The 14397-nt window shown below is 39.3% G+C and overlaps 1 protein-coding gene across 4 annotated transcripts in view; it reads right to left on the reverse strand.

The window, feature by feature from the left end:
* Positions 1 to 14397, reverse strand: part of DIP2C (disco interacting protein 2 homolog C) — a 322942-nt gene that overhangs the window by 260051 nt on the left and 48494 nt on the right. The window lies entirely within an intron of this gene.

Here is a 14397-nt window from a genome sequence, read left to right on the forward strand (position 1 = left end):
GAAGAGGGCATGCTACATTTAGCTTAAACTTTTCTTGTGACAAGTTTTAGAGTTGTATGAAAAACCCACACAATTAGAAGTTAAAACTCTAAACATAAAGAATCTGTGAAAATACACAAGCCTGAAATTGCATATTATAGATAAATAAACGTTTTTGAAAACCCATTTGGTCTATGTTAACCTTGTGAACCGATCCTATATAGAATTAATCTTGCTGCTTAATCCCATGCTTAAAAACAATCTTGAAAACACAGCCGCTCATTTTCTAGATTCTGTATTCTCACACTACATGGAAGCAGCACCAAAGCTACCTCACAATGAAAAGCTTCTCCTGCTTGTCCCTACGTTGACATGACCAAACCTCTTTTACAGTATTTTTATCCTATATAATAATAGTGTAATTCCAATTCTGGCAATTGTCTTATGACGCATGCTTTCCCTTTTAGTTTTCAGTTGTGCCATTTGGACTCTCTGGAGTCAATACAAAAACCTTTAAATTAATTATACAGGAAAAGGTTGCAGCATAAACATCAGTTATTCTTAAGAAGAAAGCAGCAGCAGTTTTAAAAAATAAAAGATACAGCGACCACAGGGATAATGCACTTACTACAATATACATATCACTAAAAAAATGCATGTTGCAGCAGCTGAGCCATATAAGGTCCATCACCAATTCAAATCTTTCAGTGTAGGAGAATACTATTTTAAACATCCATCTGTACCACAGCTGTAAACAACTTCACATGTAATCTTCACTAAAAAATTGTCTACCTCAATGAAATTCAGAAGTGTAATCAAATTTGATGTATTAACATGATGTATTTGATGTATAAACAGTTCAAATACTGTATTTCTTTCTCCCGTTGTTCTACAGTCAAGTAAAAGCAAGCGGTACACAATCCAACAGATTCAGCTAAGCCCAACAGTCATACTCGGGGGGATGAGGATGATGACAGGCAGGAAAAGGAGTTGTCTCCCCTCCCTGATTTTCATCAGCTTTTCCATTCCCAAGCGAAAAATAAAAAGCAGGATAGTTATATTTGTTTATGATCAGATAACCATAAACTAAGACTCTTCTGGTATAACAGAGATATTCTATGAAATGTTAAGTTGCTTTGTTTTTTCAAGTTTTTGAATAAATTTTCAACTTTTTCAGACCCTTACCACCAAAATTTCCCTCTCCAAGTAAACCTGGGTATTTTTAATAAGAAACAAAATCACTTGCTTGAAAACAGCTTGCAGCAGGATCCACATTCCCTTCCTGCTATGATTGCTGCTGAACTCCACCTGGTATCTGGTTATTAAGCATGTTTTGAATGTGACACTCTAAATGATCTCATCAGTTTTCATATAGCAATTTTCTTAAGACCACTGTAAAAAGTATAGTAATAACAGCTAAAAACATGGGGAAAGGGGATGCGTATTCTCTGCTAAAACACATCCCAGACAAGAGAACGCAAACTGAAAAAACTTTTAACTCCTCTTTTTAGATGAAATTGATTTTAAATGCTGTCTCCTAATCTCCTCATTTTATTCAGTCCTTCTGGAGTCAGAACAGAAATAGTTAAGACGATGATCTTGACTTTTTAACCTTTGAGGTATCTTGTAACTGCATTAATTTCTCACTCCACTTCTTAACATCTCAAAGTAACTGTACAAAGCTAAACAGACAACACACAGAAAAACAGGAACATTTTAATTCTTTGTTGTTCAAACAAAGCTTGAATCCACTGAGTTTCTCCAAATGTATAGCTCTCCTGGCTATGCATTGTTTTTCCCATATTCCTAGATACTGTTTCCTGCTGAGATACTTAATTTGAATGCCGAAGAGAAGTTAAAGATGAAAACCCAACAAATACAGACATATTCTCACAGGGATAAGAAGTCAACATAAAGATTGGAGCTACTCAGTTGTCTGGAGTATTACTTTTCTTAAGAACCACTTACAGGATTTTACAGGAATTTCACCTAATCACTTACAGGAAGAAAAGAATTGTCATACTAAATGAAGCCAAAGGTCCATCTGATTGAGAATATTTTCTCTTAAGAGTTTCACATTTGATCTAACTTCTGGAATTATTATTCCCTCTCTTGTAAACACAGAAAATCCACAGGGACTCGCAGAAACTATCATTCAGTGGGTTTAAAAAAAAAAAAACCAAATGAAACTAAGACAAAAGGAAGAACCTTTCCACACAAACAAAATCATTAAATTGTGAAACTTTGTGCTGCAGGGGCCAAAAGTATAAATGGTTTTGTGGAAAAAATTCAGGGGAAATAAGTTCATTGCTGACTATAGAACAAGATGAGCAAGATAACAGCATAGCTGGGGAGTCTCCAGTTGGCCAGCTGTGGGAGGTTCAGCGGATTCACTGGGTTCAGGAGATTCACCAGGGAAAGAGCTGCCCTTTGCTTGCCCCTTCCTAATACTATCCTGGTTACCTTGTATCCTAATACTCCTCTGATTACTGGCCAGGAAGATGCTGGACTTGTCTTATCCAATATAGCTGTTCCTATGACTGAAAACAGCAACAACAAGTTTGCGCCTCAAAGAACTGAAAACTGATTTCGTCCTGGACCACGATTTTTCCCCTACATTCTTAATAAAGAGCGCTAGCCTTAGTGGTAACACATGGGCAACCAAAGGCCCATTTGGTCTTTCACAAGGCTCTTCATTCAACCCACCTAAGCACGAAACCACCTAATGGATATACATTCACAATATTCTATTTCATCTTCCTAATTCTGTACAGTAAAAGCCAATTCACGTTCTGAAAAAACAGGATTTTCCCCTACACCTACTTAAGTTGATGTTAACAAACTTGGGAGGATACTTCTCATAGTAATGGACAATAAGTACAATACATTTATTGGGTGTCCATACAGATAGGCTGTACCAGCCTAAGCTGACAACTGACTTACTAATATCCTTGCAAATGTTTTGCTCAAACAAGATCTAAGTTAATGCTACACTCATATGTACCAGTGTCTAGCACCCTCCCCATTAGCTCTTCTGATCAATTCACAGAATCACTAGATGAGCCAGAAGTCCCTTCCAACCCCTACCACTCTGTGACTCTGTGATCACAGAGTAGCTGGGGTCAGTAGGATCATCTGGGTACCACCTAGTCCAAGCCCATGTCCAAAGCAGTGTCCTAGAGCAGGCTGCTACGAGTCACGACCAGTTGGGTTTTGAATAGCCTTAAGGATGGAGACCTCTGTCTTGTTTTAGCAGAATTTCCTGTATTTCAGTTATCTCTTGCCCTGTCACTGAATACTCTGTCTCCAGCCTGTCTCTAACTTCTTTACTTCCCCCATCGAGTGGGGAAGTAATTACATACTGATAAGATCCCTCAGAGCCCCAGCTCTCTCAGCTCCTTCTACAGCCTTACTGCCCAATCCTGGGCCAAAAAGACAGTGGTCTCAGCAGCCTGCTTGAGATGTCTTATCAGTTTGTATGGCCATCCATTCACCAGTAAGTACTACTGAAGCTGACCAGCTGCAAAGGAGTGCTGTTGCAACAGAGGAAGAGAGCAGCAAACTCCTTCTCAGTCAGAAAGTATACAGCAGATCTTGTAAGACATTTAAAACTCCAGGAGATCTATTAAGGTAAAAAAAACAAACACCAGCAACAACTTTTACCATCCCCAGAAGACAGACTATTCACCACAGAAAGATGAAATTACTGCTGTATGATATTTTACTCCTCCCATAAACTATTTATAATGTCCTACAATACCACGCAATATAAAAATACACCAGCTCTTTCACAAAAGCAAATTAATTAAAAAATATAAACCAATTCAGTACCCTCCAGGCACTCAGAACTGAAGACCCAGATTCTCCATCATGGTCTTTTATCGAAGCACATACAGCCTCAAGCACACTAGCCTTTAGAGCTTATAGAGACTATCTGCCTCTATCATGGACATTTGATCAAGTTCCATCTGTGTCCTGGTGCTTCCCTGTGTCTTTTTTTCCTTTAAATCTAATGACGAATTGCAACTGGTAGTGAAATAGCAATGTTGTCAAACAAATCTATTACTCTTTCTTGAAGCTGAACTGAGAAAGTTGTTTTCCAGCTGTTTCAGGGTAGACAGTTTTGTAAAACCAAGTTCTCTTAATCAGGAAGCTCAGCAGTCAAATATACCATTCTGCACCAAAGAGCAGCCCCAAATCTCAGAAGTACAAAAGGTGTCTGAAAGAAGGCAAGTGGCAAAAAAGCTATTCTAACCCTTAATTCTAAATATGCTCTTCACCAGCTACAGTTGAGCATCTACGTTTTTGCAATAGTCTAAGGCTATTTGAAAACTCAAAATGAGGATCTTCCTAAGATTACTTACTGATATCTCTTAATTTATGGGCAGAAATACTTTAGCTATAAACAGTAGGAATCAACAAAAAAAGGGAAGCTGAAAGAAAAAAGCAAAAATAAAACTAGGCACTGAAGTACAAAGTGTACCAACAGAAAGAGGAAAATTCTAGAAATAAGAAAAGGTAGATAACACAACACTTTCTGAAAATTATTTACCTCTGCAAACACAGGACATAAACCAACTTAGAGGAAAAACTCTTAAATTTGGAATTTTTAATTTGAGCTCTCCCTCCATCTTGGACCAGATGATCTCTAAAGGTCCCTTCTAACCCGTAACATTCCATAACATTTCCAAGTTATGCACCATAAAAACATGAATTCATACTGAAAATATAGAATTGAACACATTAAAAAATGGCACAAACATTGAAAAGGAATACTCCCATAAATTAGCACACTGACAAACCTATGTAGCTGAGATGAAGTAAATGTGGTGGAGGGTCCAGTGTACTCCCCTGTGCCATTAGACAGCCTCCACTGTAAATTGTCATGTGGTGTCAAAAATGTCATAGCTTCCTGAGCAACGAGCTCTGCTAGTATAAACTTTCTTACTCAGAAAACATCTCCCACTGGAAAACTTGCAATCTAGAAATTTTTATTTATTTTTTAATTCATAGGAATTGACCCTATAAACTGAATAAACTTTTTGCTACAGTTGCAAATTCTTGCATCCCATTTAAGTCAGCTCTCGGGAGCATTCCCAGCTCCGGTCCTCCCCAGAGGGCAGGACAAGCCTCTGCCTGTGTGGGAAGGAGTGGGTGCTTGTTCTGAGGCAGGGGAGCAGCAGACCCATCTCCCACACCTCCCACACGCGAAGAGCTCAATTAGTGACAGACTATAAAAAAAGAAGTGAAATGTCACATTCTTGCAAGAACTTGTAGGCAAGAGAGTTTACCTAGAAAACTGGCATAAGCACAGTTACAGGCATATTAAGCCAAAAAGGTCAGAAAAAACACAAGGTCCTTTGCCTCCAGACAGACTTGCAACAGTCTCATGCTTCCCCTTGTCCTTCCCCCCAGGACAAGAAGACTCTGTATCATGCCACACAGTGCTAGATTTGGATGAGACACCAGAAGGACACTAGCCAAATACTTTTATTCCCTTACAAAGAATTTTAAGGCCATGTTTTTAATAACCACAAATTTTCAAATAGTGCTCTGCCTGCCAGCAACTGGAATGTGAATGGAAGGTACGGAAGCAGCTGAGGTAACATGAGTTGCCAAGTAATCTGACTTGGATAGGATTCAAGGCACCTAAAGTTGGTCTCACTGATTTTAGATTCTTGGCAGAAGAATCTTGATTAAGGAAACCATTTTTCACTAGCTACTGCTTTTAATAAATAGCCTACTATTTGAAGCCTACAGAAATTGGTATAGTGACTAAGAGTGGGCGAAGCAGAAGAGCACAGATGACTTGCTAGCAGTTATTTATAGTTATCTGGTGTCAGGGCAATGATGGATACCTCTCTGCAAACACTGCTCCCAAATGCTACAGGGTTCTTCACAAAGTTCACCTCTCAGTCGCTCCAAGGAGGGACAAGAGCAGATAGAGACGTGAGCAGACCACCCTGCTGTCCTCTGGGGAATATTAATCCACTCTTCGTATTTTAAAACAATATTCAAATCACACATGGCATCATGCTCCTCTACAGTACCCACAAAACAACAAAGGTAAGATGGTCAGTCCACATTGTGACTGTGCCCTCAAACATGGCCGCAGGTGATCCAAACCACTGTTACAGGACATTCTCCTGTTTCTAAAAAAGACTTCAACTTTGACAAGGGAATGGATGCATCTTCTCACATTTGACACCATCTGCTGATATTTGCCAAATTGGCGGGGCGGGGGGGGGGGGCAGGGTGAAGTCTGACTAGAGAGAGGAAAGATAATTTTGGTTCTAGTAAGAGCTTGATCTTCTCAGACACTTGAAAAGCTAACTGAAAATCCAAGAGTAGCAGGATGGACAATTTGTTAAGACAATCATTATATTGATAGAGATAATTGAAATTTCAAGAACCGTGCATAAAGCCTAAAAACTCAAGGCAGTTATTAAAAATGAGAAACTTTCTAATAATGGAACCCATACAGATCACAACACACGTATTTTTCTTCCACACTGAGCACAGATAAAGTAAATCTTAGAATCACAGAATCTTGGCAATCTTTATTTCTGTACAGAATCTTTACTTTTCAAGGGGAAGAATGTGATATGTTCAGAGTACTGATGACAGGAATCCCAGGCTTTAGACAGAATGATGCCCACCTCCCAAGCACCATCCTGGTCTGTGCATGTCAGCCACCCATCAGGCACAGCCTGAGGTACCCATATCCCCCCGAGCAACTCAGATGCACGACTGCCCACATCTTCCCTCTTCCTATTGCTCCTCCAGCCTCCTCCCACTCTACTCCTCCCCCCGATTTTTAACAGGGTCCGTCTGTCAGCACATATTGAATTAAGCAGTCAGTTTGGTATCTCATCTTCCACACACAATCACGCATTTGTCTTCAGCTGGAGACATGGGGTGAAGTTAAAGTCAGGAAACTGATCTCTACGGTCAAGTAATCGAGATAATTTTAGCTCATAAACCAATGTTCAGCTCTACTCCAGCTGACTTCAGAAAATCTTTAAGGTTTTGCATTAGTCAGAAGGCCAGGGAATGCCAGTGTCCTCATTTCTGCACTGGAAAGTCACCCCCGGACCAAGTAGCTGGGACAGGCAGTGGCAATGCAGGGATGTCAACATACCCTACCAGACCAGCATATCCTACCGGCAGCATGCTCTGTACATCAGGTAGAATTTTAACTGTCCCTTGCCACTTAAAGCAGAGTTAGGTCCCTGGCTTACTTTTACAAGTTAGCTAGTGCTTCAATAACTTAAACTCTACTAATCTGCTGGAGTAATTTTTGGCAAGTAGCAGAAACAATGAATCATTCCTACATTATCCCAGAGAGACTTCATAAATAAATCCTCCTATCTGAAGAGAACTTGCTGAAGGCTTTTTCTATGAAGAAAACTATTTTGGTCCTGTAAATAAGTCCCAATGATTCAGTCCAGTGTGAGCCATTTGCTTTTTTATACTGATCTTTACTAGAGAATGACAGGACTGGTATACTGTTGCACACCTCCAGATTTCATTCATTCCCCTCCAGCAACCTACCAAGAGAAAAACTGATATAAATTGTTTTCTTCTGCAGGTTTTTAACCCGGTCCTATGGATCCCTCACTTTTATTTTAAAAGCCTCCCAAAGCAGAGGTGACTCAGCAGTCAATACCTCAGACTTGAACACAAAATTAGAGATGTTATAACAATTATGTCAATTAAATTAGCCAGATAACTCTAGTGATTCTGATTATTACCAGATATTAAATTTCAAACTAATTTGAATTGCAATCATAGCCCATATTTACATCTTAGATGAATGCCAGATAGAAATGTCAATTAATTTGTATATATTGTTTGGAAGACCAATTATGATTGTCAGGCACAGTGCTAGACTGAATCTTTACAAGTGGTAAACAATCTGTTTTCTTTTCAAAGGATGAGTTTGCCAATTTCCCTCTTTCAGATGCATTTTGAGATTTTTTTTTTGCTTATTATCTTGAAGACAGAAAAAAGGAAACTACATCCATTTCAACAAAAGGCTTTGCTTTTGTTAAGAATGTTAAAGAAGCTCTCAAATCCAGTAAGCCTATAATGTGCATCACTGATGGCATATTAACTCTAATAATTAGTCTTTGTTAGCTAAGTAAGCTGTACAAATTCTGCCAAAGTATAAAAGTCATTAAACAATGAGCATCTGTCATACAACGGTGCAATACATCATGCACAAAATCTCCAGTCCATTCAGCCAACGGTAAAGATCCTCTCCCCCTGTCTGTGACAGGATTTCTGAGTAATGAATGAGGCTTTCTCTTCAGCATAATCCTTTCCTAACTTACTGTCAGGATTTTATTATGTAATTCTTCTATTCTGGAATTGAAACGATTTCAAGTCTTTTCTTAGCAAAAATAAAACACTAATAACTCTGTCTCACTGACATGCTTTTCTTTCCAGAAGACAATACCACCAAACACTTTCTCTTTGCCACCTAATGCCCTTATATACTTACAGCAGTAAAGAGTATCTATAAAATTGCAGCTGACGTATGAATACCAGGTTGGAAGATCTCACCCTCACTCAGAGCCTGTGGAGAACTAAACACTCTGTCAAGCCATTTAGCAGTAAATTGGATATCTTATTGTTCTGAACAGGATTGAAACAGGTCCTGTATTGTTGTACAGAATTAGGATCGACAACACATGTTACTCAATTTAGAAGGAAGAGAAAGAAATAATTGGACGTGAAACAAAAGAGAGAGGTCACAGTCTCTCATCTAAAAACTTTCCATGAGCACAGAGAAATTTTCGCCATGTGAATAAGGCTTTCTCTTTGTATACATAGGTAGATTTTCTTTATACATACACAGATAAGGACAAAATCATGTCTTCGACACTTTTGTTAGAAACTCATTGTTGGAGACTATCTGGGTGGAAATACTCTGTCTCTGGTGGGAACATAAAAGCTTACTCCTACAAACCCACAAGAAATCACTGATATCTCTGGTGTGTCCAGTGTCGCAGTCACTGACCGGGAAAAACAAGAATTTGCACACAAGGTCACAGTTCTGCACCGAATGACAGGATCGGAGACAACTGTCCTTCCACAGACACATCCCAAATTACCACCATCAGCAACACCATGGAAGCTTTCAAAGTTTCCATACATGAAATAACCACAATTAAGACAAAACAAAAACACCCACCCTAAGGTATCACTAGTTCTAAATCTGCCAACTTCATTCCTATTTCTGTCCTTCCATTACCCAGACAAACACTGCTCAGTGTGCAACGTCACCTCATGGGGTAGCAGCCCCTCCTAACTGGCAAAGCAGGTGTCCAGAGCTAAGCAATGTCCTGCATGCTGATTTCACTATGTGAACCTATTTTTCATGTTTTTTGCATATATTCAATTGCACAGCTTAATGTGCATAGCTACAGATGAAAGTAGTTTTGGATAGTGAAAATGCTGTTTTGTTACATGCGGTTTTAAAGGGAAATTTATTTTGACAAGGGGACTCGAGAGTGACATTTTTAGAATTCACATACACTACAGCATCTCAGCCAAAAAAGGAAAGCAGATATTTCTAAGCCGAAATACCAGCGTATCTGTCCTCCATACTCCTGACTTGTTAAAATCTCAAATTGCTTAACTTCAATCTTCCACACGGTTAAACAATGCTTTTTTTTTTTTTTGCTTTATGCATTTTCTTATCTGCAATAAAGACGCTTCATTCCATGTTCTTTCCATATTAGCCCTAAATAACTTTTTCATTAAAAGCGATTTTCTGCTGTCACAATTTACACGTATCTTTCTGCTCAGCCCACTTTTTGGCGGTTTGCTGTTTGTGGGTTTTTTTTAAATAGATCTGGAATTTCAGATCAGACCAGTCAGCTATTTGGTTAAATATCCTATCCTTGACAATAAGGACTGATAAATGCTGTAGTGAAGGTTCAGGAAGTCACCATACAATATTCTGCTCTTGTGGAAATTTCTCCAACCTACTCCTTCATTTACAACAAGCCTTAGCCCCTGGGCATGAGAGTTTATCTCCATAATCTCCACCATTTACTTTACTTGCCATAATTGAAACCTCTTTTTGCTGACTTCACCTGAGTGTTACTTCCGTTATGTTCAGTATCTTAGTTTTCTTGGAATAACTTCACAGAACTCACAGTGCAATTTCAGTGCAGTTTTTGATGTTTTTTTGTAGAGGTTACACACACTCTGGGTGATGCTCTCGCTGATCACAACTGTCACCTCCAAGAACGTGTTCTTGGGACTTGGATGCTCAATGAGATCTAAGGGATGCCTTTGAATGAAGGTCTGGCAAGATCCAAGGCTGTAAGCAAGCAGATGGCACATTTGCCACCAGGCTTAACCAACGGCTGAACTATGTACTGCTAATGAGGTCTTGTCACAGATGAACTGCAAAACTGCCCATCAGCCCGTGGCCGGATTAGCTGACCTACACACATTTCTTAGATGGGCAGAACACAACTGCTGCTTATAACATTTCAAACACAATGGTAAGAAATTCAATGACTCCTAGCTCTTGGCCCTTCCCAAAATCATTTTAAATGCTCAACTGTCCAACCATGTATAAAATGGCCTTGAGGCTGTGAAACAATTGATGACATTTAAGTCATATGAGTGAACAATATTGAACATGATCCTTTAACGGCACGGGGTTTTCTGAATAAGATACACCACTCTTCAAAACAGGTGGAAAGCATACTTCTAGACTGGAAATGTCCAAAACACATTTTCTAACTTGCACCCAACGTCAACAGTATACTAAAAAAAGATTTCACACACAAACTGTGAAAGTCAGATACGCCAGAGCTTCTTGTCATTAAACAAAACAAGGTAATAACAAAAATATCTAGAAAATGTGACTGCTTCCTTGTCAACTAAGCCTTTAAAAGTAAGTGAAAATAAATTAATATAATACAAAAAAAAATAATAATATCTTAGATTTAAAAGGCAAAATGAATGGCCTCCAGGTAAGCAGGCAATTTGGTGTTTAAGTAAATTTCACCTCACCACTTAGGCAGGCAAACAAAAGTAATTAACCAAATCTCATTATCAAGGTTTGGGCTAATTTATAGTCTTGCTTTCTGTTTTTCTCTGAATCTGTTGAAGGTAAAGATCAAAAACAGAAGTCAAAATGAAAGATTCTAGCCTTTTAGCCACAATCTGGTTTTCAGTAAAATTAACAGGAGGCAAAAGTGCCATAGCAGATTACAGTCAGTCCAGGAGAGTCCAAGACTCTGCTGACTTAGTCTAAAGCCATATTTTAACCACAGTTCCTCCCCAAATACAGTATGATCCATCATCAGTTCATTTAGCATCATAAAAGAGAGTATGATTCCTCCTCAGTAAAAATGCCAGAATGTTTTCATTTCAGCTTCTGCTTTCCTATTAGGGCAAGTAAATAACTTAACCAGGGGAAAACAACAAAACCCTCTCAAGTGCTTTAAAATGTAACAGTTTAATTCAGGCTTTGATGATAATGCTCTTGAGAACATAATGTGTTGGGTTACTTTTTGCTTAATAAATTTACATATCAAATAAATAAAATTTTCACTGTAATTCTCAACTACTTTATCAGATCCTTTTTATAAAACTGCTTCAACAGGTACCACTTCTCCACACAATGGCCACACTAGGAACACCACATTGGGCACTGCAAAGGAAAGCAACCAACATGATGCACTAGATGTTAAGTACTCCACAACAGACCAACCAACTTCTTCTCACTATGGCACTCTAATTATTGAGTACAAAGTGGCAATCCCTCTACAGATTCTGCACTACTCTACCTTTTCACACCCCATTGCTGCATTCCAACTAAATGTACTCAAAGTTTTGCAGCTCCATAGCTAACTTTCTAAAGCAATGCCTCACTATGGCACCTGCTACAGAAAGCAAGCTTGCAGCTGCTGCTTGGCAAAGAACGGGATGGGCACTATATCATCTGCAGCAACCATGCTTTCATACTTTAATTTTCCTTCCACTTTGCTTTACCTTTCCTGCTAAAAAAGGCCAAAACCAAAATCATAAGCTCAGAGACTTTTAATCACAGGGGGTGGGGGAGGTCTAGTTCATTTACTCAATTAAACTCAATATGATCCTCCCTTTGCAATTGTGATGGTGACAACAGGGATGAATTTTTAGTTTGGTCCAAATCCACAGAAAACCTGAAGCACATCTCTAGAAATCATCCAAGACGGATTCTGGAAACCACTTCTATTTGGAATACATGTTGAAAAGAGGTTTTTGCTGGTCAGTTCTTATGCTTTGTGATACTTGATTCTATCCATTACTTCTAAAACAGAGAAAGGCACAAAAAAAGTATCAGAGAACAATATTACAGTCTTTATAATCAAATGGCAATATCCACAATCATCAAGCAAAGACATATTTTGCACAGAATGATCTATGTTGTCAAGTTCAAATGCTCATATTTGGAATTACAGGCTTGTTCCATTTGCAATTATTTGCCCTGTTAGGCCCAAATTTTCAGTGGTTTTCTCAGCCATTACAGTCAGCATTTCACTTGAAATAAACAGCAACACTGCTAAAGTAAGGAATATAGAAATGCCCTCTTAAAGAAGGTAACATTATACAATCTCAACCTGTTTGATGTTTCCAGTGATCCAGATTTCCATCCAGTGTGAATCTCTGGACTCAAGTCTTCTCCTTTCAAGCAAGGAAGTGCTACTATGACATTTTATACCTTTCAATCTTTGCTGATGGCTTGACCTCTGTCTATTCTTATCTCTGGCCAGTTCAGTCATGCACAAGACAGCAACTTCCAGTACAGTGAGTTTATACCTTTCCTTTCTCCAAAACATGGGCATCTAACTTTTTTCTTGTGGTTTAGGCCTAGCCAGGAACAAAAAACTGCAAGCAGACACTCACTCCTCCTCCTCGTGAGACAGGGAAGAGAAAAGTAACCAGGGGCCTTTGGAAAGCCCAGCTGCAGCTCATCTCTGCCTTCTCCGGCACAGAGTCCTCATTCACAATCACATCCCCGCCACAGGGTCCTCTCAGAGCTGCAGGCAACCATCAGTCCCACTATTGGCCTCCGCAGGTCTTGTGCTCCCTACATCTATTGTGATGTAGCTCCAGGATCTCAACCTCATTCCACCATGTCAGACACAGCTAGGCAGCCCTTGCTGAGAAAGAATAGCCATGACCCCAAAGACACCTCTCCTAGGAGTGCTTCACATGGAAAGAGACCTAGCCCTTTAGTAGTACCAGAGTCACAGTCTCTTTCACTGTGCCCTGTTCCAGCATGAAACAGCATAGCCTTGTGACCTGGAGACTCCCATATCAGCCTGCTGAATTCTGAGCATCCAGCTCTTGGGTTTGGAGTAAGTTACAGGAGGAAGCATCCCTCACTCCCTTCTCCTTTCCTTCTGGGATCTGTGTTCAAAATCATGAAAGGCCAGAGCCAGACACACTCTTGAGAACCTCTGAATTCAATCCTTGTGTTTTAAAGGAAAGCCTTTACACTACTATGTAGGAAAAAAAAAAAGAAAAAAAACCCCACTTGTAAGTATTCCTTCACTTTCCTTGGACAGAGAAAAGCAAGCCACTTTGTCCCTAGGCTCTATTCAATTCTGTCAGACACTTTTTTTGAAAAGACATCCACCCCATACCACACACGAACTACTGACAGAATAAGCTGTATTTAAGAAAGGAAAAACAAAGGAAAAACTCACTACTGCTATTTAGTGGGTTTTGAAATCACAGTCAGGCATTTTAGCTTGCAGATTCAGGTTTAAACCTGGATTTCCAAACAGAGGAACAGGCCTAAAATTGGAGAGGCACTTGTGCAGCTGGCCATTGGATGAAAAAACGAAAACACTCAAACACCAAAGTCTGCTACTCTGAAAACAAATCCTTTATTATTTCTCTGCAAACTAACCTCCGATTGGGTTCTGGCTAGCACGTTAAGCAGCACGCCCTGCATCTGCCAGCTCCAGTCAAATTAACAGAGCCCCATGACAGTGACTAACAGCAAGCATGGAAACTGGCCCGAATACAGAAGTGCTCACAGCTTTTAAAGAAAAGGATAATGGGTAATTTGTAGGAGTTAGTTGTCAAATGATATATTTAAATTTTTTTTGTAGGCAAGCTAATAATAGGCTTAAGCCTGTAACTTGCACTTGGAATAATGATTAAAGTAGCAAGCTTCAGCAGTTTTTGTCTGTAGGACTCTCTCAGCTGAACTTCTCCAGTCACAGCAAATCCTAGGAGATATCTTAGGAGTGGATAATATGAATCACTGCTTTGTTAAAGCAAGAAGGCTAATGCAGATGGGCAAGTTTTGGGTTTTTTTTTAAGAGCTAAAACTCGTAATTCTATAAAAACACTGCTGACCCCACAGGAAGCCATCAGCATAGCCTCTGA

The sequence above is a fragment of the Colius striatus genome, chromosome 5, assembly GCF_028858725.1.
Source record: "Colius striatus isolate bColStr4 chromosome 5, bColStr4.1.hap1, whole genome shotgun sequence".
NCBI classification, from domain to species: Eukaryota; Metazoa; Chordata; class Aves; order Coliiformes; family Coliidae; genus Colius; species Colius striatus.